The sequence below is a fragment of the Kogia breviceps genome, chromosome 13 (assembly GCF_026419965.1).
Source record: "Kogia breviceps isolate mKogBre1 chromosome 13, mKogBre1 haplotype 1, whole genome shotgun sequence".
Lineage (NCBI taxonomy): Eukaryota > Metazoa > Chordata > Mammalia > Artiodactyla > Physeteridae > Kogia > Kogia breviceps.
In genome coordinates, this window is record NC_081322.1 from 7,827,941 (window position 1) to 7,848,445 (window position 20,505).

At 38.7% G+C, this 20,505-nt stretch overlaps 1 long non-coding RNA gene across 3 annotated transcripts in view; it reads right to left on the minus strand.

The window, feature by feature from the left end:
- Positions 1-3,443: 3,443 nt before the first annotated feature.
- Positions 3,444-20,505, minus strand: part of LOC131740255 (uncharacterized) — a 91,763-nt gene continuing 74,701 nt past the window's right edge. For all 3 annotated transcript variants that reach the window (XR_009330866.2, XR_010836142.1, XR_010836144.1), the window contains one exon: positions 3,444-4,606. This is a non-coding gene — a long non-coding RNA (uncharacterized lncRNA). The remainder of the gene's footprint in view (positions 4,607-20,505) is intronic.

The window sequence follows — 20,505 nt, forward strand, 5'->3', positions numbered from 1 at the left end:
ATGCAAACCTACAGTGGTGCCTGTTTTCGCTAACCAAAAGAAAGCCGAAGAGGATTTTCACTTTTACTTAAAAAGGTGAAAAGGTAGTTCTACTTTTAGTTTTTTAAGGAACCTCCATATGGTTCTTCATAGTGGCTGTGGAAGCAACCTAAGTGTCCATCAACAGATGAATGGATAAAGAAGATGTGGCACATACATACAATGGAATATTACTCGGCCATAAAAAGAAACGAAATTGAATTATTTGTAGTGAGGTGGATGGACCTAGAGACTGTCATACAGAGTGAAGTCAGTCAGAAAGAGAAAAACAAATACCGTATGCTAACACACACACACACATACACACACACACACACATATATATATATATGGAATCTAAAAAAAAAAAAAAAAAAGGTCGTGAAAAACCTAGGGGAAAGACGGGAATAAAGACGCAGACCTACTAGAGAATGGACTTGAGGACACGGGGAGGGGGAAGGGTAAGCTGGGATGAAGTGAGAGAGTGGCATGGACATATATACACCACCAAATGTAAAATAGATAGCTAGTGGGAAGCAGTCACATAGCACAGGGAGATCAGCTCGGTGCTTTGTGACCACCTAGAGGGGTGGGATAGGGAGGGTGGGAGGGAGGGAGACGCAAGAGGGAAGAGATATGGGAACATATGTATATGTATAACTGATTCACTTTGTTGTAAAGCAGAAACTAACACACCATTGTAAAGCAATTATACTCCAATAAAAACGTTAAAAAATAATAAAATTAATAAGCAAGTAAAACCAAAAAAAAAGGTGAAAAGGGAAAGTCACATTCAGTGTTTGCTCTGCACTGAGCCGCATACACCCCAGTAGCCAGAATGGCACCGCCAAGCTCCTTCCCCAGGAGCTCTCAATACATACAGCAACTCAGCATCAAGCCGCCAGAGCTTTGAACTGTGTCTGTGAGCATCTGTGCTTTATCTTGATTTATTCTGTGTGTCCATTAGCAAGATGTATGTTACGGTAATTGCTTCTTCACTTTATGCCTTCTCAGCTTACAAAAGGCTTTATAGGAATGCTCTACTTTCAGAGAGCAGGGAAAACCTGTACATCTTTCTTGTTCTTCCCTCCAAGGATACCAAATTGAATTTGATGAACAACAAAACTGTGCAGAGAATACTGGTCGTCCGCATTTCTCTTCTTATTTCACTAAATAGCCAGTTCTACTTTGACAATTTTAAAAAATTCATCCCATTAACATCACTACAGAAAGGTGATACACGCCAAGCTATTTTTCATTGAGCAAGAGATCCTCTTTGCCGTTATAATGACTTCACGATCTGACCATCACCAGAGACAAAACTGGATGAGGTTTGAGGGCTCTAGAGGAGTGTAAAAACTTTGATCTGATGCTTCACTGCTGCTGAAAGACAGGAATCCTGTCCTATCCATTATGACTCCCAGAAGCCTTTTGATTCCCACCAGAATGTGCACTGGATACAGAGGCCCTTAGTGTTGATCTTTTAGAAAAATGAATCCCTTTAATCATCACAGTAAATAAAAGCAAGTATGTGCTCTGGCTGCCCATTGGCTCTTGTCCCTGGATAGAAGGTTCTTGAATGTTCAAAAAATTGGTCATTTACCACACTTTCATTTCAGAGCTGAATGAAAATAAACATACGTAAAGATATGTGTGAGGACAAGAACACGCACACACAAGCCATGCCATGTTGGCTTATGAACACGTACCAAAAATAGCCAAAGTGTAATACAAGCGTTAAAGTAAAAATAGTTGTCACTATTACTCAATATTATAGAATTGTCAGTAAAGTGCTTAACTCTACTGATTGACATTCATGCGTACCGACATCTACAGACACATACATAGACCCACGTGTACACAAGGACGTTCTGAGTAGTTTATTTTCAATAAGCTTTTTTATTTTGGAATAATTTTAGATTTATGGAAGGGTTGCAAAGATAGTACAGAGCTCCCGTATGCCCGGGTTTCAGTTTCCCCTAATGTATCACCTTATTTTACCATGGCACATTTGGCAAAACTAAGAAACCAACATTTTTACATTTTTTAAATTATTATCTAAACTTCAGAATGTATACAGGTTTCACCAGTCTTTCCCTTAATGTCCAAGTTCTGTTCCAGTTCTGATCCAGTCTAGGATGCCATAATACATTTATTTGTCATGTCTCAAATTAGGCTCCTGTGGTCTACGACAGATTCTTGATCTTTGTTTTTCATGACCTCAACATTTTTGAGGAGTTGTCAGATATTTTATAGAATCCAGTTCAGTTTGGGTCTGAATAATGTTTTTCTCATAATGAGACTGAGATTATAAGTTTTTGGAAAGATTTAATCAAAGATAAAGTGCTTTTTTTATCAAAACGTATCGGGGGTACATGATATGAACATGGCTTAACACCAGTAAGGTTAACCCTGATCGCTTGGTTAAAATGGTGTTTACCAGTTTTCTTCACTGTAAAGTTACTGTTTTTCCCCTTTTCATACACTGTTCTTTGGAAGTAAGTCGCCAACTCTAGCCCACACTCAAACCGGGGAAGGGTGGTAAATTCCTTCTCCTGGAGAGAGGATTATGCACATATATTATGTGGAATTTTTCTGTAAGGAAGATTTGTCTCTTTGTCCTAGTTTATTTATTCAATAATAGGTTATTTAATATGGACTTGTGGATATTATTTTCTATTTTCTATTATAATCTAATTCTCCTTCTGTTTCTTGAATTGTTCCAGCTTTGGCCATTAGGAGCTCTTTCAGGTTGGCTCCTGGTGTCCCTTGAACATGCCTCCATCCTGTTGTTTCTGTTTTTTGCTTTTCTTATTGTTGTTGTTTTCTGAGTTTTTTCCCCCAATTCTTTTCTTTCTGGCACTGTGAAATGGGCCAGACTGATCTTGTAGTTTTTCTGTCTCAGCTCTAGAATAGGTGATGTCTCCAAGGATACCTGGTTCATTTTACTGGAGAACGGTATTTAAAAATCAACAGCTGGACAATGGATAGAAATAGATTTTTCGCAGAATTAAGATCAATTGTCTTGAGAGGCTAACAAATACGTGCTCTTCTATTTATTTTCATAAGCACCAACACAACGTCAGAACTTACCTTATTTCACTATTTCCCAAGAAAAAAATTAGTTACTACTTATTTTCAGTATAATTTTGAGCTTCCTTAGGCAGTTCAGATGTCACTCAATGTTTTTATAAGAAATACCATAGTTAATTTTCACAATTTCACATCTTTCTAAAAGTCATGTCTCATTACAACTACTCTGCATATTAGCTATCTGGTCTTGGACAAATACTTACCTTCTCTATTCAACTCCCACCATCTCCATCCACCTCTCAGGAGTCTTATAAGTACGGTATGAGACTGCAGACTTGGAAGTGCTTTATAAATCACAGGGTACTAAATAAATACACACAAGGTCCTGGGATAATGCAAATATTAATTTTTATTAATAAATACCTTTATTGAGTGTAAAACATTTGACTGTTAAAACATGTCACTGTATCCCTTTTCAAATCAATTACTTTCCATTATAGAGACAAGTAAGTACATAATTTTATACAGTACAGGCAGCCCAAGCCTTCTTAAAATTCATGCTCGGGACTTCCTCAGCAGTCCAGTGGTTAAGACTCCATGCTTCCAATGCAGGGGCCACAGGTTCGATCCCTGGTAGGGGAACTAAGATCACACGTGCCACATGGGTGGCCAAAAAGATAAAATTAAATTAAATAAAAAATCTAAAACAAACAAACAAAAAAACTCATGCTGATCACACTTAGAAAATTACTCCCAAGACTGATGTTCAGCTAGAAGTTACCTGCAGGCCCTAAAGACTATTTGTGAATGATATCCTTTTGGTGACTGGTGATTGATTTCTGTTCTAATTTGTGATGCATCTGTTCTGATTGTAGGTAACTAGACCACACTGGTTGTTGGACATTTTATATGTCACCTTAGTCACACATATTTACCTCAGACAGAAGAGGATACACAAATCACTACAGTAAGTCCCCTACATATGAATAAGTTCCATCTGAGAGCACATTTGTAAGTCCAATTTGCTCGTAAGTCCAACAAAGTTAGCCTAGGTACCCAACTAACACAATCGGCTCTATAGTACTGTACTGTAATAGGTTTATAATACTTTTCACACAAATAATACATAAAAAACAAACATCACAAATAAAGAAAGCGTTTTTAATCTTCCAGTACAGTCCCTTGAAAAGGACAGTAGTACAGCACAACAGCTGGCATCCAGGGGCTGGCATCACGTGAACAGGCAAGAAGACTTACTGACTGGAGGAGGGGAGCAGGGAGATGGTAGAGCTGAAGGATCGTCAGCAATAGGAGACCGAGGGCAAGCTGCAGCGTCACTCATGCCTGATGATGGAATGCACGTTCGCATCTTTGAAAGTTCGCAACTTTCAAAGGTTCGTATGTAGGGGACTTACTGTATCTCTTTCCCGACATTCCTACATCAATCTTATTCCATTCTCCATTTCCTTTCGGCCTGACGGCACCATGGCTCTGGCTTTCTGGGCACAGCCCTTATGTTGCTTGAAGTGTCTCAGCAGAAGACAATCAGGTGACCCTAACTCCATCCAAGCAGGGGAAAGAGACAGACAAAGGGATTGTATGTGTCATTAAAAAGTAAGAACAGCAAGTCTCTTGAGCCCTGCAATGTAAGGTGTAACTTGAGTGCTGATTCTGAAAGACACCAGGTTTCCAAATGGATTCCTTTAAAGGAGTGTGGCATAGAGTAGTTTCATTAATATCTGTGCATTTAAGGAACGTTTTTAGTTACTATTCATGCTTAATAATAAATGCTACAAAATACTAAAGATTTCTCAAAAAAAAATACAGTTAATCACTGTTAAAATCCAGAAATGTAATGCAATAGGAAGAAACTGTAGCCAAGGCAAAAACACTTATAATTTGTGACAGAACAGCTGTGAGGACTAAATGAAATAACCTTGTTATAATCTGTTAACACACTGTTGTCACGTGGGACTTCCCTGGTGGCGCAGTGGTTGAGTATCCGCCTGCCGATGCAGGGGACACGGGTTCAAGCCCTGGTCTGGGAAGATCCCACATGCCACGGAGAAACTAAATCCGGGCACAACAGCTACTGAGCCTGCTCTCTAGAGCCTGTGAGCCATAACTACTGAGGCCACATGCCACAACTACTGGAGCTCACGTGCCTAGAGCCCGTGCTCCGCAACAAAGAGAAGCCACTGCAATGAGAAGCCTGCGCCTGCATGCAGCAACAAAGACTCAACGCAGCCAAAAATAAATAAATAAATGAAACAGTGTTGGCACAAGGCAGTCTTAGAATAAATGCTTGTTTCTTCACTACTGAATTTACAATACAAATGCTGTTCTATGTTAAAACTGTGATTCACATTAAATTTGCTCTAATATGACAATAAAGTTTCTGAATAGCATGTGGCTACACCTGAGGAATTAACATTTTCCACTAACAAAAAGAGGTAGCAATGAAATGCAAAATTACAACACAAGCACTAACCTTGAGTGTATGGAAGAAATACTCATGCCAAACCTGAATGTTCTCTCTGAGTCAAATTTGTGAATTCTATCAACAGAAAGCCTTAAGAAAAACTCATCTTCATGTAAGAAAATGTTTACTAAAGTCCCGTGATACTTTAAAATAGACTTTTGTAAATCTATGTTTCATTTATTTTCGAAGTCATCACTGAGGCTTTATAACACACAGGCAAATTTTTTTTTTTTTTTTAAGAAGATGTTGGGGATAGGAGTTTATTCATTTATTTTTGCTGTGTTGGGTCTTCGTTTCTGTGCGAGGGCTTTCTCTAGCTGTGGCGAGCAGGAGCCACTCTTCATCGTGGTGCGTGGGCCTCTCACTATCGCGGCCTCTCTTGCTGCGGAGCACAGGCTCCAGACGCGCAGGCTCAGTAGTTGTGGCTCACGGGCCCAGTTGCTCCGCGGCATGTGGGATCTTCCCAGACCAGGGCTCGATCCCGTGTCCCCTGCATTGGCAGGCGGATTCTCAACCACTGCACCACCAGGGAAGCCCTACACAGGCAAAATCTTGATAACACATAGTTTCTACCCTTAAGCAGCTTACAATCTGAATTAAGATTCTCCCAACTCACCCTCTCCCAGGACCTCCTCTCCTGATGTATGACTCATTTCACAAATCTGGGATCCATCTTTGAAATCTCCTACAGCCAGACCAAAATCAAGCCCTGATATTCCTGTTTTGTGCGTATCTCTCAACTTCCGTTGCCATCTCTCCATCTCTCTGCTCAACCCTGGTTCAAACCACCATTCCGTCTCCTCTGGATCCCTCTGACTGTGGCAGTGAAACCAGGTTGTTGAAGTTTGGTTCCTGGCTCAGCCAAGGTTAGTACATTTGAATTTCATTTGCTATTACAGGTAAAGTGCTTAAATGAGAGTCTGGCAATGTTAAGTACTTAAATTTTTAGATCATCTTCCTTAGTGCAGTAAACTACAAAGGTTTCTTATATTCTTCTTCTTCTCTCTCTCTCTCTTATTTTTAAGAAAATTCTGATTATGTCAATACCTTGTTTCAGTGACTTCTTGTGATTAACCAAAGTCCTTAATATCGCCTAGAAGTCCCTGCGTGGTCCGAACTTTCTATATATCTCTGGGTTTTCCTTCCTTAATATCAGTCAGCTTTCATTGAATTAATGATGCCTAACAAACAAATCGCCAAGGTCTCAGTGGCTTATAACCCCACAGGGGAATTTGTCACTTACGATGCATGTCAACTGTGACCATCTAAATTTCTGGTCCAGGCCGTGGGAGAAATGTGATCCTCGGCCCTGTCTTTATGTTTGGGGATGAGGGCCAAAGGAGTCAGCTCCCATCCAGTGCGTGCTGCCCCATCCAGGCAGAAAGAAGGGGGAAAAAAAGGTCCAGCTAAGTCATACCAGTGCATTGAAAGCTTTAACTTATACATGAAAAATACGCATTGTCCGAAGAATGTCATACAGCCAAGTTCCAAAGTCAGTGGGGAAGAGGCATCCAAGGGCAGATAGAGAACGAATAAATGTGAACAAATACATCATTCTCCATACTCTCTGAGCTCCCACAACACTCGGTGGTCCTTCTTTCTCCTCCTGTGCCATCTTTATCTTGCTTTTGAGGCCCTCCAGAGCACTTTCCTCTGTGTGGACGCTCTCTTTTCTGGCCCTCATCTTCCTTCCCTTACCCATCTTTCAGTTTCAGCTTAAATACTGCTTCCTCAGGGAATCGCCAAACATACATATTTTTTCTCCTATTTAGATTGTCTAATAGAATGCTACCATTTTCCTTCATGGTGATCTCGGAGAGGCAGCAGGAGTGAGTGGTGGCTTGAAGTGAGATCTTAGTTCCCTGCTCAGGAATTGGACCGGGGCAGCCTGCACGAAAACCGGGAATCCTAGCCCCTAGACCACCAGGGGCTAGAGGCTAGAAGCAAAATTCCCCTGGCTCTCACCTCCATTTGAAATCAAGAATGTTTCAAGGAGGCAAAAGCTGTAAAAGCAGGTACAAGGTTTATTATTAGAGGCACGGCACGACAAGTGGGAGAGCACACAGAGAAGCAGTTTATTTATTTAAGGCAGAAGCAAGGCAGAAATACACACCCGGAGAGAAGGGTGTGGGCATCCTCTCTAACGAGGAGGAGCGCAGTAAAGAGGTGGCTAGATCATGTATATAGGGCAGTTCTTCCAGGTCTTTGTTTACCTTTGGCCAATTATCTGGTTTCTTTTCCAACACCTGACCTGTCCTAGAGCCCTCCCCAACTTGCGTGCGCAACTTTTTTCCAAGATGGATTCCAGCCCAGAGTCCTATGGCGGGGGGGGCCTTGGCATCACCTATTCTGGGGTGGTGCCCCCTCCTTCTTGACCCCCAGGAGCCTTTATGCACGTGTGCAATGTCTCCCTTGCCCCGAAGATGGGAAATCTATGACCTCTTACCTTTTCCTCAAACAGGGTTTAGCCCGTCTCTGTTCCTGCCTGACTGTGACTGTTATCTTAAAGTGTCCTCAGGAGACAAAGCGTGGCTATTTATCCTCTTTCTGTTGTTATTTCTATTTCGAAGTGCAAACAGAAGGCTGGTTGTAATGGCTTAACCTGGAGCCCACCTACCTCCTGTCTCAGGAGATGCAAACAGGAGGCTAGTTGTAAGTGTCCAGCCTGAAACCCACCTTTTTCCTGCTCCAGGAAATGTAAACAGGAGGCCAGTTGGAAATACCTAGCCTGGAGCCCATCTATCTCCTGTCTCAATAACACTTACCAGAATAGTAAGTACATTAAAATTGGACTAATTGATTGTCTTTAATGTCTTCCTTACCACTTCCAAATATAAACTTGAATAAAGCTGAATGTTTTTGAGGGGCAGAAGGGGTGTTTAAATTTCTCCTGAAAGGTCACCTTAAGCCATATTTTAATTAGCTACTTACACACTAAGGCCACAGAGATAGTGATGGTTAATTTTATGTATTGACTTGACTGGGATGCCCAGAGAGCTGGTAAAACATTATCTCTGGATGTGCCCATGAGATTGTTTCTAGAAGAGATTAGCATTTGAATCAGTAGACTGAGTAAAGAAGAGAGTCCTCACCAATGCAGGTGGGTGCCACCCAATCCCTTGAGGGCCTAAATAGAACAAAAATGCAGAAAAAGAGTAAATTCCGCTGCTCTCTTTGCCTGAGCTGAGATAGCCATCTTGTGCCCTCCAACATCAAAGCTCCTGGCTCTCAGCTTTTGGACTCATACTGGGACTTATACTGTTGGTTTCCCTGGTACCAATATATCTTATTGGCTCTGTTTCTCTGAAGAACCCTGTCTAATACAGAGATTGACTTCTTGATTAAGCAAAGTCCACCAGAGGCTTGAGGCAAGTATGTGAATTAATCCACTTTCATTCTCTACTTTTGATTTCATGTGGAGACACAGCCCAAAGGACTTTAGAATTTAGACAATAAAAATCAAGATTAACTTGTAAGCAGTAATAAAAACAGGTTATAGGTACTAAAGTAACAGGAAATCTGTTTTGGAACATCAAAGCCTTTTAAGAATAACATTATTCCCATTCTGTTTTCTCCCAAGATTCTGTAACTATATTTTACAACACAGGAAAAACTAGTTAGAACCAAGTTTTAAATCTGTGTGGTATTTATAGGACACTTCCTTTTTATGTTGAAATCATCTCACCATGTTAGATTTACTTGTTTCTCTCTAAAATGCATATTTTTTTTAAAAAAAAAGACAACTTGTTTTCCATTTGCATACAACAAATGGTTTTTGCATTTCTAAGGTCTTTAGGAATTTTTCTGGAATTGACTTTGGCTAGGATTTCCTTTAACATTTAATTTTCTCACTTGAAAGACTGTTTTTAATTATGTGACAAAGGGAGACCACTCTTTCTGGTTTTAATTTGTCTATGATCATGAAGCCTTGAAGAATCTTCAAAACAAAAATCAAAGACTATTCCTATACAAGAAGGACCATATGGCTGAGTAATATTCCATTGTATATATGTGCCACATCTTCTTTATCCATTCGTCCGATGATGGACACTTAGGTTGCTTCCATATCCTGGCTATTGTAAATAGTGCTGCAATGAACATTGTGGTACATGACTCCTTTTGAATTATGGTTTTCTCAGGGTATATGCCCAGTAGTGGGATTGCTGGGTCGTATGGTAGTTCTATTTTTAGTTTTTTAAGGAACCTCTATACTGTTCTCCATAATGGCTGTATCAATTTACATTCCCACCAACAGTGCAAGAGGGTTCCCTTTTCTCCACACCCTCTCCAGCATTTATTGTTTGTAGACTTTTTTGATGATGGCCATTCTGACTGGTGTGAGATGATATCTCATTCTAGTTTTGATTTGCATTTCTCTAATGATTAATGATGTTGAGCATTCTTTCATGTGTTTGTTGGCAATCTGTATATCTTCTTTGGAGAAATGTCTATTTAGGTCTTCTGCACGTTTTTGGATTGGTTTGTTTGTTTTTTAGATATTGAGCTGTATGAACTGCTTGTAAATCTTGGAGATTAGATATATATGGAATCTAAGAAAAATAAAAAGGTCATGAAGAACCTAGGGGTAAGACAAGAATAAAGACACAGACCTACTAGAGAATGGACTTGAGGATATGCGGAGGGGGAAGGGTAAGCTGGGACGAAGTGAGAGAGTGGCATGGACATATATACACTACCAAACGTAGAATAGATAGCTAGTGGGAAGCAGCCGCATAGCACAGGGAGATCAGGTCGGTGCTTTGTGACCACCTAGAGGGGTGGGGTAGGGAGGATGGGAGGGAGGGAGATGCAAGAGATATGGGAACATATGTATAACTGATTCACTTTGTTATAAAGCAGAAACTAACACACCATTGTAAAGCAATTATACTCCAACAAAGATGTTTAAAAAAAAAGGACTATAGTTCCCCACGTCTCTCCCTTTGCAATATAGTGGTGATGGAATACCAAGAAACACAGTGAACACAATGTACAGCTCAATCTACATGCAGTCAAGTCAAAGAACAAAGGTAATGAAAGAAATTCACTCTACTTTCAACACACTTCTCCTGGGGATTGCATACCACAGAGAAGAGTAATTCTTTGGGAAGCAGAGAGCAGACTATACTTTATATGCATGTTATTTGCATCTCTGTGCACATTTGTGTTTTTACCCTTACTGATTTACAGGCATTAAGAAATCTTTTGCTCACTTTTAGACTAATGTTGAGTAAAGTACACAAGCACCTCAAACCAACACTGTGTAAAATCCGTATTTTTTCCCTCTTTTCTAGCTTACACTGTTGCCAAAGCACTTTCATGATATCATTCCACGATCCAAAAATCTCCAATAGCTCCCCATCACCTATGGGACCAAGTGCAAACCCCACATCCTGCTCTGATATTGCATCATTCTCCGTGTGTAAATTTATCTCCACATTTGCCTCCATAGGGATCCACTCCTCCATCTAGACCTGGCCCTCATTGGCCCTCAAGTGATCCTGCCCCCTTTCAGCCTTCCTTCATGCTGTTTCCTAACCCCCTTCCTTAATCCTCATGGTACCCATCCCTCAAGGTCCACTCAAGCCTACATGGATGTCCCACTTCAGTGAACTGCTGTGCATTTGTTCTTTCTTTGGTCAGCTTTGGCACTTGTTCATATACTACTTTGCATCATTGCTTATCTGATTCATACGCCTATATCAGCCTCCCCTGTTAGATTATAACTTCGGTGAGGTAAGAATTCTCATTTTCTGTTTTTGTGTACCCATTTATACCTACTAACATAAAGCTATACACTTAACTATCAGATTTTTTTAGTATGTACTAAAGCAAAGTTATATATTTATATGGGAGGTTTTGTTTTGTTTTTTTGCGGTACGCGGGCCCGGACTGGGGCACGAACTTGTGTCCCCTGCATCGGCAGGTGGAGTCTCAACCACTGTGCCACCAGGGAAGCCCTATATGGGAGGTTTTTAAGGCTGCAAGTTTTCTTTTCCCTGTTTCTCAAGAAAGGTTTATATTTTAAGACTTCTTTAAAGGCTTATAGCTGACCCTGAGTGAGATAAACAATTGTGAGAACCAGGATGTACCTTGAACACATGCCTAAGTCCAATGCTACATCCTCCATGAATGAGGAAAAGGAACAATACAGGATTGATTTCATAACTCTTCCCAGACAAACTCTCTGTGACTTGTGTGATGAACTGATATTCTCCACAGCCATTCCTCATTGCAAGGCATGGGGTGTAGAAGGCAAAGGTAAAATTTGATGACCATCATGCTAGATCATGAATGATCAGAATAAAAGGTAGTCTGGTTACGCACAACCCAGTGGTTCCTGGGTAGTTTAATATAACACTGTGAAGGGAAGTTTCGAGAACTACTACAAACAAAGCGCTTCTTCAGGAGACTCCCTTCAGAGAATCCAGGAACCTCTCTGGTAACTTTCTATCGTACTGGATCTTCAATTTCATATGAAGTTGGCATGGAATTTTCCCAAGAATAGCAAACTGCAGTGGTTCATTTCTTAAAACCAGGAGCCCATACTTGGAAAGTAAGATACTGGCAAAAAGGTTGAGAGGTCCTGAGGGGTGGCTCTATGTGGAAGGTTTTCTGCAATGCTTGCTGTGGAAATTGTGGAGGAAGGCTGCACTAGAAGAGTCACTTACTAGGTGGAGATGACACACAAGATAGGAAATTTTGAATTTCACAGTTAATTTGAATTTCAGATAAACTGCAGTTTTTAAAAATATAAGTATGTCCCAAATATTGCATGAAGTATACTTATACTAAAAACTTATGTATTGGGCTTCCCTGGTGGCGCAGTGGTTGGGGGTCCGCTGGCCGATGCAGGGGACACGGGTTCGTGCCCCGGTCCGGGAGGATCCTACATGCCCGCGGAGCGGCTGGGCCCATGAGCCATGGCCGCTGAGCCTGCGCGTCCGGAGCCTGTGCTCCGCAACGGGAGAGGCCACAACAGTGAGAGGCCCGCGTACCGCAAAAAAAAAAAACCAAAAACTCTTCCCTGAACCTATCAAATATTACAATTGATAGTTTCATTATAGAAATCAAATAATGTGACATTTGTCTAAAATATGAACTATACTAGAAGAAATAAATAACTTAATAGTGAAAGAATACCACTATTAAAACCTAACATTTCTTTTTTAAATTTCATCTCATAAGTTGAGATACTAATTTTACCTTGATCTTGAGCAAATTCAGAGATGAGAAAAATATTATTATCAAGCTGAGCATCCATATGTAGGGGAGTGTGGGAAGATGTGAACATCTCATTTTTAAGCAAGTATAATGTCAGTGATGTAGAAATCAGTTCTGAATATCCTTTCTAGTTCCATCTAAGTCAGTCTATCTTGTGCTGGCCCCCCTTCCACCTCGCTGACAGTCTTCATTAGCTTTACTGAATTTACCAGCCTCAAGACATAGGCTATGTATTACATGTGAGACGCAAGAGGGACAAGAAGCCTGGCCTTGGAGCCTCAGATGTGTATTTTTAGATAGATCTCTCTCACTGGCTCTTGTTCCCTCTAAACGGTGAAGATCTGTTCCTGAGTTCTCAGCATGATTGTTTATCATCAATGAGCATAACTCCAATAAAAACAAAGGACATCATCCAATTTGGATCCTAGTCAGTAAAACGTAATATCTTTAGTGAATACAAGACTGTGAAATAGGATGCTTTTCCACTGACTGATTGTGTTGGGGTGACATCTGGGAAAGCATCTCACGCCCCGATCCACTTGAAAAGGTCACCACAGAAGAGCAACAAAGATAGTGTTAGACTTTAGTCAGAGATTCAGACAGAGCCACATACATGGACAAGAAGTGTGGAGCCAGTAGACTTGGTCCCATATTGTTTAACTTGGAAGATCCCACTAACAATCTCATGGTTTTGAACAAAATGTTAAAGTGTTTACCTAGGAATTTTGAGGGGCAGGTGGATGGTTGATTTATAAATTAAATCAAGCCTTCATTTGGGACACTCAATTGCTAAGTATACTCGGTTGCTGTGCTTTTTTAAAAGTTAAAGGAGGCACTCAAAATGAGAGTCATTTAGAAAGATCATATGAAAATTAAAACTTAATGGAACTTAAGTCCTGGGGAGTTCAGGTTAAACTAGGATTGGCTTTATTTACATAGACTTAATTTTACCAAATTAAATATATTATTTAATCATGTATTTTATTTGGAAGCATCTTAGAAAAGTCTAAGTATTATTTTTTATTAATTCAATTTCACTGGCTGAAAATCTTTTCCAGAACCAACCCCATTTCTAAAATGAGAGAGGTTTGCCTCAGCTTTCAGACTCTCTTGCCACAGTTCAAAAAGGGGGTGCCATCTGGTGGAAAAGTGCTAGAATTATTTTGAATACAGTTGGGCCGTTTAGTAGCTGTACATCTTTTCTCTTTAAAAATGTACTTACTTCCTGTTAGTGAACAGAAATTATTTCTATCACTTCAGAAAAAAAAATGTTTTAGGAAATTATATAGTTAAGCTTCAGTGAGATCTATTTTATGACAGAAAGATTAGGAAGTTTAGAAGACTATGTTGAGAATGAAGTTACGTCATAGCAAAGGACTCCCTAAGTCAGAAAAGATGTCACAATAACCTGGTTGGAGGAGTTTACAAAGTTTCATCCGATTAACATAGATGATTACCCATCATACTAAGTGTTCCTCCAACCAGGATTTATTCAACAGTACAAAATTATGTCTTGTATTCTTCCCAAGAAATAAGAATTTTAAAGGAAGAAAAAAGAAACATAGAACTTTAATGAATTATTTCTTACATTTCCATTTTTTTTCAAATTACAAAACATTTAATCATTGTCTAAAGAGAGGACCAATTTCATTTGAGTGCCTTCTGTGCTGCTTAAACCATCCTTCAAGAGATTAGTCAGATCACACCAGGTCAGGGGCTAGGCTGCTAAGCAAAACATTTCAGAAAGAACTATTTATCTCTTTTTAATTCAGAGAAAGAAAGAAAAAATAAAGCGAAGATAACATAAATAAAAAGAGAGAGAAAGGTAGTCTGAGGGAAAGAGAGGCAGAAAGTGAGAGCAAGCAAATGAGAGAAAGAAAAAGAGGAAGTGAGAAAACGGAAGAGAAGGAAGACAGGAGGCAAGCTTGATCCTAATTAGTCACCCCTGTTGTTGTTTAAAGACTTTGGAAGCAATATTCAAATCTCTGCAGAAATAAAAGTCAGGTAGCTTCTTTCTAAGGGTCAACACTTGTTGACTTTAAAAAAAAAAAAATCTTTATTTGAGTATAATTCCTTCACAATACTGTGTTAGCTTCTGTTGTACAACAAAGAGAATCAGCCATATCCCCTCCTTCTTGAGCATCCCTCCCACCCTCCCTATCCCACCCCTCTAGGTCACCAAGCTGATGTCCCAGTGCTATGCGGTTGCTTCCCACTACCTAACTATTGGTACTGTATAGATGTCCATGCCACTCTCACCTTCCCCCAGCTTCCCCCTCCCCACCATCTCAAGTCCATTCTCTATGTCTATGTCTTTATTCCTGCCCTGCCACGAGGTTCACCAGTACCTTTTTTTAAATATATATTCCATACATATGTGTTAGCATACAGTATTTGTTTTTCTCTTTCTAACTTATTTCACTGTATGACAGACTCTGGGTCCATCCACCTCATTAAAAATAACTCAGTTTTGTTCCTTTTATGGCTGAGTAATATTCCATTGTATATATGTGCCACATCTTCTTTATTCATTCATCTGTCAATGGACATTTAAGTTGGTTCCATGTCCTGGCTATTGTAAATAGTGCTGCAATGAACACTGTGGTACATGTCTCTTTTTGAATTGTTTTTCTCAGGGTACAAGCCCAATTGCTGGGTCATATGGTAGTTCTATTTTTAGTTTATTAAGGAACCTCCATACTGTTCTCCATAGTAGTTGTGTCAAATTACATTCCCACCAACAGTGCAGGAGAGTTCCCTTTTCATCACACCCTTTCCAGCATTTATTGTTTCTAGAATTTTTGATAATGGCCATTCTGACCAGTGTGAGGTGATACCTCATTGTAGTTTTGATTTGCATTTCTCTAATAATTAGTGATGTTGAGCATCTTTTCATGTGCCTCTTAACCATCTGTTTGTCTTTTGGGGGGAAATGTCTATTTTGGTCTTCCAGCCATTTTTTAATTGAATTGTTTGTTTTTTTTGATATTGAGTTCTATGAGCTGTTTGTATATTTTGGAGATTAATCCTTTGTCCCTTGTTTCATTTGCAAATATTTTCTCCCACTCTGAAGGTTCTCTTTTCATCTTGTTTATGGTATCCTTTGCTGTGCAAAAGCTTTTAAGTGTCATTAGGTTCCATTTGTTTATTTTTGGTTTTATTTCTATTACTCTAGGAGGTGGGTCAAAAGAGATCTTGTTGTGATTACGTCAGAATGTTCTTTCTATGTTTTTCCCTAAGAGTTTTATAGTGTCCAATCTTACATTGAGGTTTTTAATCCACTATGAGTTTATTTTTGTGTATGGTGTTAGGGAGTGTTCTAATTTCATTCTTTTACAGGTAGCTGTCCAGTTTTCCCAGCATCACTTATTGAAGAGACTGTCTTTTCTCCATTGTATGTTCTTGCCTCCTTTGTCATAAATTAGGTGGCTATATGTGCATGGGTTTATCTCTGGGCTTTCTACCCTGTACCATTGATCTATATTTCTGTTTTTGTGCCAGTATCATACTGTCTTGATTACCGTAGCTTTGTAGTATAGTCTGAAGTCAGGGAGCCTGACTCCTCCAGCTCTGTTTTTCTTTCTCAAGATTGCTTTGGCTATTCGGGGTCTCTTGTGTTGCCATACGAATTGTAAAATTTTTTGTTCTAATTCTGTGAAGAATGCCAATGCTAGTTTGATAGCGATTGCATTGAATCTGTAGATTGCTTTGGGTAGTATAATTATTTTCAGAATGTTGATTCTTCCAATCCAAGTACATGGTATATCTCTCCAACTGTTTATGTTACCTTTGATTTCTGTCATCAGTGTTTTATAATTTTCTGAGTACAAGTCTTTAGCCACCTTAGGTAGGTTTTTTCCTAGGCATTTTATTCTTTTTGTTGCAATGGTAAATGGGATTGTTTGCTTAATATCTCTTTCTGATTTTTAGTTGTTATTGTATAGGAATGCCATGGATTTCTGTGCATTAATTTTGTATCCTGCAAACTTACCAAATTAATTGATTAGTTCTAGTAGTTTTCCGGTGGATTCTTTAGGATTTTCTATGTATAGTATCATGTCATCTGCAAACAGTGACAGTTTTACTTCTTCTTTTCCAATTTGTATTGCTTTTATTTCTTCTTCTTCTCTGATTGCCATGGCTAGGACTTCCAAAACTATGTTGAATAAGGGTGGTGAGAGTGGACTTCCTTGTCTTGTTCCTGATCTTAGTGGAAATGCTTTGTTTTTCACCATTAAATATGATGTTTGCTGTGGGTTTGTCATGTATGGCCTTTATCATGTTGAGGTAAGTTCCCTCTGTGCCCATTTTCTGGAGAGTTGTTATCATAAACCAGTGTTGAATTTTGTTGAAAGCTTTTTCTGACTCTATTGAGATGATCATATGGTTTTTATTCCTTAATTTGTTAATATGGTGTACCACATTGATTGATTTTCATATATTGAAGAATCCTTGCATCCCTGGTATAAATCCCACTTGATCATGGTGTATGATCCTTTTAATATGTTGTTGGATTCTGTTTGTTAGTGTTTTGTTTAGGATTTTTGTATCTATGTTCATCAGTGATATTGGCCTATAATTTTCTTTTTTTGTGGTATCTTTTCCTGTTTTTGGTATCAGGGTGATGGTGGCTTCAGAGAATGAATTAGGGAGTGTTCCTCCCTCTGCAATTTTTTGGAAGAGTTTGAGAAGGATCAGTGGTAGCTCTTCTCTAAATGTTTGATAGTACTCACCTGTAAAGCCATCTTGTCTGGAGTTTTGCTTGTTGAACGATTTCTAATAACAGTTTCAATATCATTACTTATTACAGGTCTGTTTATATTTTCTAATTCTTCCTCGTTCAGTCTTGGAAAATTGTACCTTCCAAGAATTTGTCCATTTCTTTGTGGTTGTACGTTTTATTGTCATATAGTTGTTTTGTAGTAGTCTCTTAGAGTCCTTTGTATTTCTGTGGTGTTAGTTGTGACTTCTCCTTTTTCATTTCTAATTTAATTGATTTCTGCCCTCTCCTTTTTTTTCTTGATGTGTCTGGTGAAGGGTTTATCAATTTTGAGTACCTTCTCTAAGAGCCAGCTTTTAGTTTTATTGATCTTTGCTATTGTTTTCTTTGTTTCTATTTCACTTATTTCTGCTCTGATCTTTATGATTTCTTTCTTTCTACTGACTTTTGGTATTCTTTGTTCTTCTTTCTCTAGTTGCTTTAGGTGTAGGGTTAGATTGTTTATTTGAGATTTTTTGTGTTTCTTGAGGTGAGATTGAATTGCTATAAACTTTCCTCCTAGAATTGCTTCTGCTGTGTCCCATAGGTTTTGGGTTGTTGTGTTTTCGTTGTCATTTGTTTTTGTGTACTTTTTTTCTTCTTTGATTTCTTCAGTGATCTCTTGGTTATTTAGTAGCACACTGTTTAGCCTCCATTATTTGTGGTTTTTACAGGTTTTTCCTGTAACTGATTTCCAATCTCATAGTGTTGTGTTCAGAAAAGATGTTTGTGGTCAGAAATTTTCTGTGGTCAGAAAATTTTCTTAAATTTTCCAAGGCTTGATTTGTGACCCAAGATGTGATCTATCCTGGATAATGTTCTGTGTGCACTTGAGAAGAAAGTGTATTTTCCCACTTTTCTGTGGAATGTTCTATAAATATCATTTAGATCTATCTGGTCTATTGTGTCATTTAATGCTTGTGTTTCCTTATTTATTTTCTGTTTGGATGATCTGTCCATTGGTGTAAGTGGGATGTTAAATTCCTTTATTTTTGTGTTACTGTCGATTTCCTCTTTCATGGTTGTTAGCATTTGCCTTATGTATTGAGGTGCTCCTATGTTGGGTGCATAAACATTTATAATTGTTATATCTTCTTCTTAGATTGATCCCTTGAACATTATGTAGTGTCCTTCCTTGTCTCTTGTAACATTCTTTATTTTAAATTCTTTTTTATCTGATGAGTGTTGCTACTCCAGCTTTTGATTTCCATTTGCATGGAACATCTTTTTCCATCCCTTCACTTTCAGTCTGTATGTGTCCCTAGGTTTGAAGTGGTTCTCTTGTAGACAGCATATATATGGGTCTTGTTTTGTATCCATTTTTAATCCATTTGTCTGTCAATGGGCATTTAGGTTGCTTCCATGACCTGGTTATTGTAAATAGTGCTGCAATGAACAATGAGGTGAATGTGTCTTTTTGAATTATGGTTTTCTCTGAGTATATGCCCAGTACAAGGATTGCTGGGTCATATGGTAATTCAACTTTGAGTTTTTTAAGGAACCTCCATACTGTTCTCCATAGTGGCTGTATCAATTTACATTCCCACCAACAGTGTATGAGGGTTCCCTTTTCTCCACACCCTCTCCAGCATTTGTTGTTTGTAGATTTTCTAATGGTGCTCATTCTAATTGGTGTGAGGTGATACTTCATTGTAGCTTTGATTTGAATTTCTCTAATAAATAGTGATGTTGAGAAACTTTTCATGTGCTTTTGGGCCATCTCTATGTCTTCTTGGGAGAAATGTCTATTTACGTCTTCTGCCCATTTTTTGACTGGTTTGTTGTTTTTTTTAATATAGACCTACATGAGATGTTTATATATTTTGGAGATTAATCCTTTGTCCGTTGATTCATCTGCAAATATTTTCTCCCATTCTGAGGGTTGGCTTCTCATCTTGTTTAGTTTCCTTTGCTGTGCAAAAGCTTTTAAGTATAATTAGGTACCGTTTTTTTATTTTTGTTTTTATTTCCATTACTCTAGGAGGTGGGTCAAAAGAGATCTTGCTGTGATTTATGTCAAGGAGTGTTCTTCCTATGTTTTCCTCCAAGAGCTTTATAGTGTCCAGTCTTACATTTAGGTCTTTAATCCATTTTGATTTTATTTTTGTGTATGGTGTTGGGGAGTGTTCTAACTTCATTCTTTTACATGTAGCTGTCCAGTTTTCCCAGCATCACTTATTGAAGAGACTGTCTTTTCTCTATTGTATATCCATGCCTCCTTTGTCATGGATTAGTTGCCCATAGGTATATGGGTTTATCTCTGGACTTTCTATCTTGTTCCATTGATCTATATTTCTGTTTTTGTGCCAGTACCATATTGTCTTGATTACTGTAGCTTTGTAGTATAGTCTGAAGTCAGGGAGTCTGATTCCTCCAGTTCTGTTTTCTTCCCTCAAGATTGTTTTCGTTATTCAGGCTCTTCTGTGTTTCCATACAAATTGTGAAATTTTTTGCTCTTGTTCTGTAAAACATGCCATTGGTAATTTGATAGGGCTTGCATTGAATCTATAGATTGCTTTGAGTAGTATATTCATTTTCACAATATTGATTCCTCCAATCCAAGAACATGGTATATCTCTCCATTTGTTTGTGTCATCTTTAATTTCTTTCATCAGTGTCTTATAGTTTTCTGAGTACAGGTCCCTTACTTCCTTAGGTAGGTTTATTCTTAGGTATTTTATTCTTTTTGTTGCAATGGTGAATGGGATTGTTTCCTTAATTTCTCTTTCTGATCTTTCGTTGTTAGTGTATAAGATTGCAAGAGATTTCTGTGCATTAATTTTATATCCTTCAACTTTACAAAATTCATTGGTTAGCTCTGGTAGTTTTCTGGTGGCATCTTTAGGATTATCTATGTATAGTATCATGTCATCTGCAAACAGAAACAGTTTTATTTCTTCTTTTCCAATTTGTATTCATTTTATTTCTTTTTCTTCTCTGATTGCCATGGCTAGGACTTCCAAAACTATAATGAATAATAGTGGTGAGA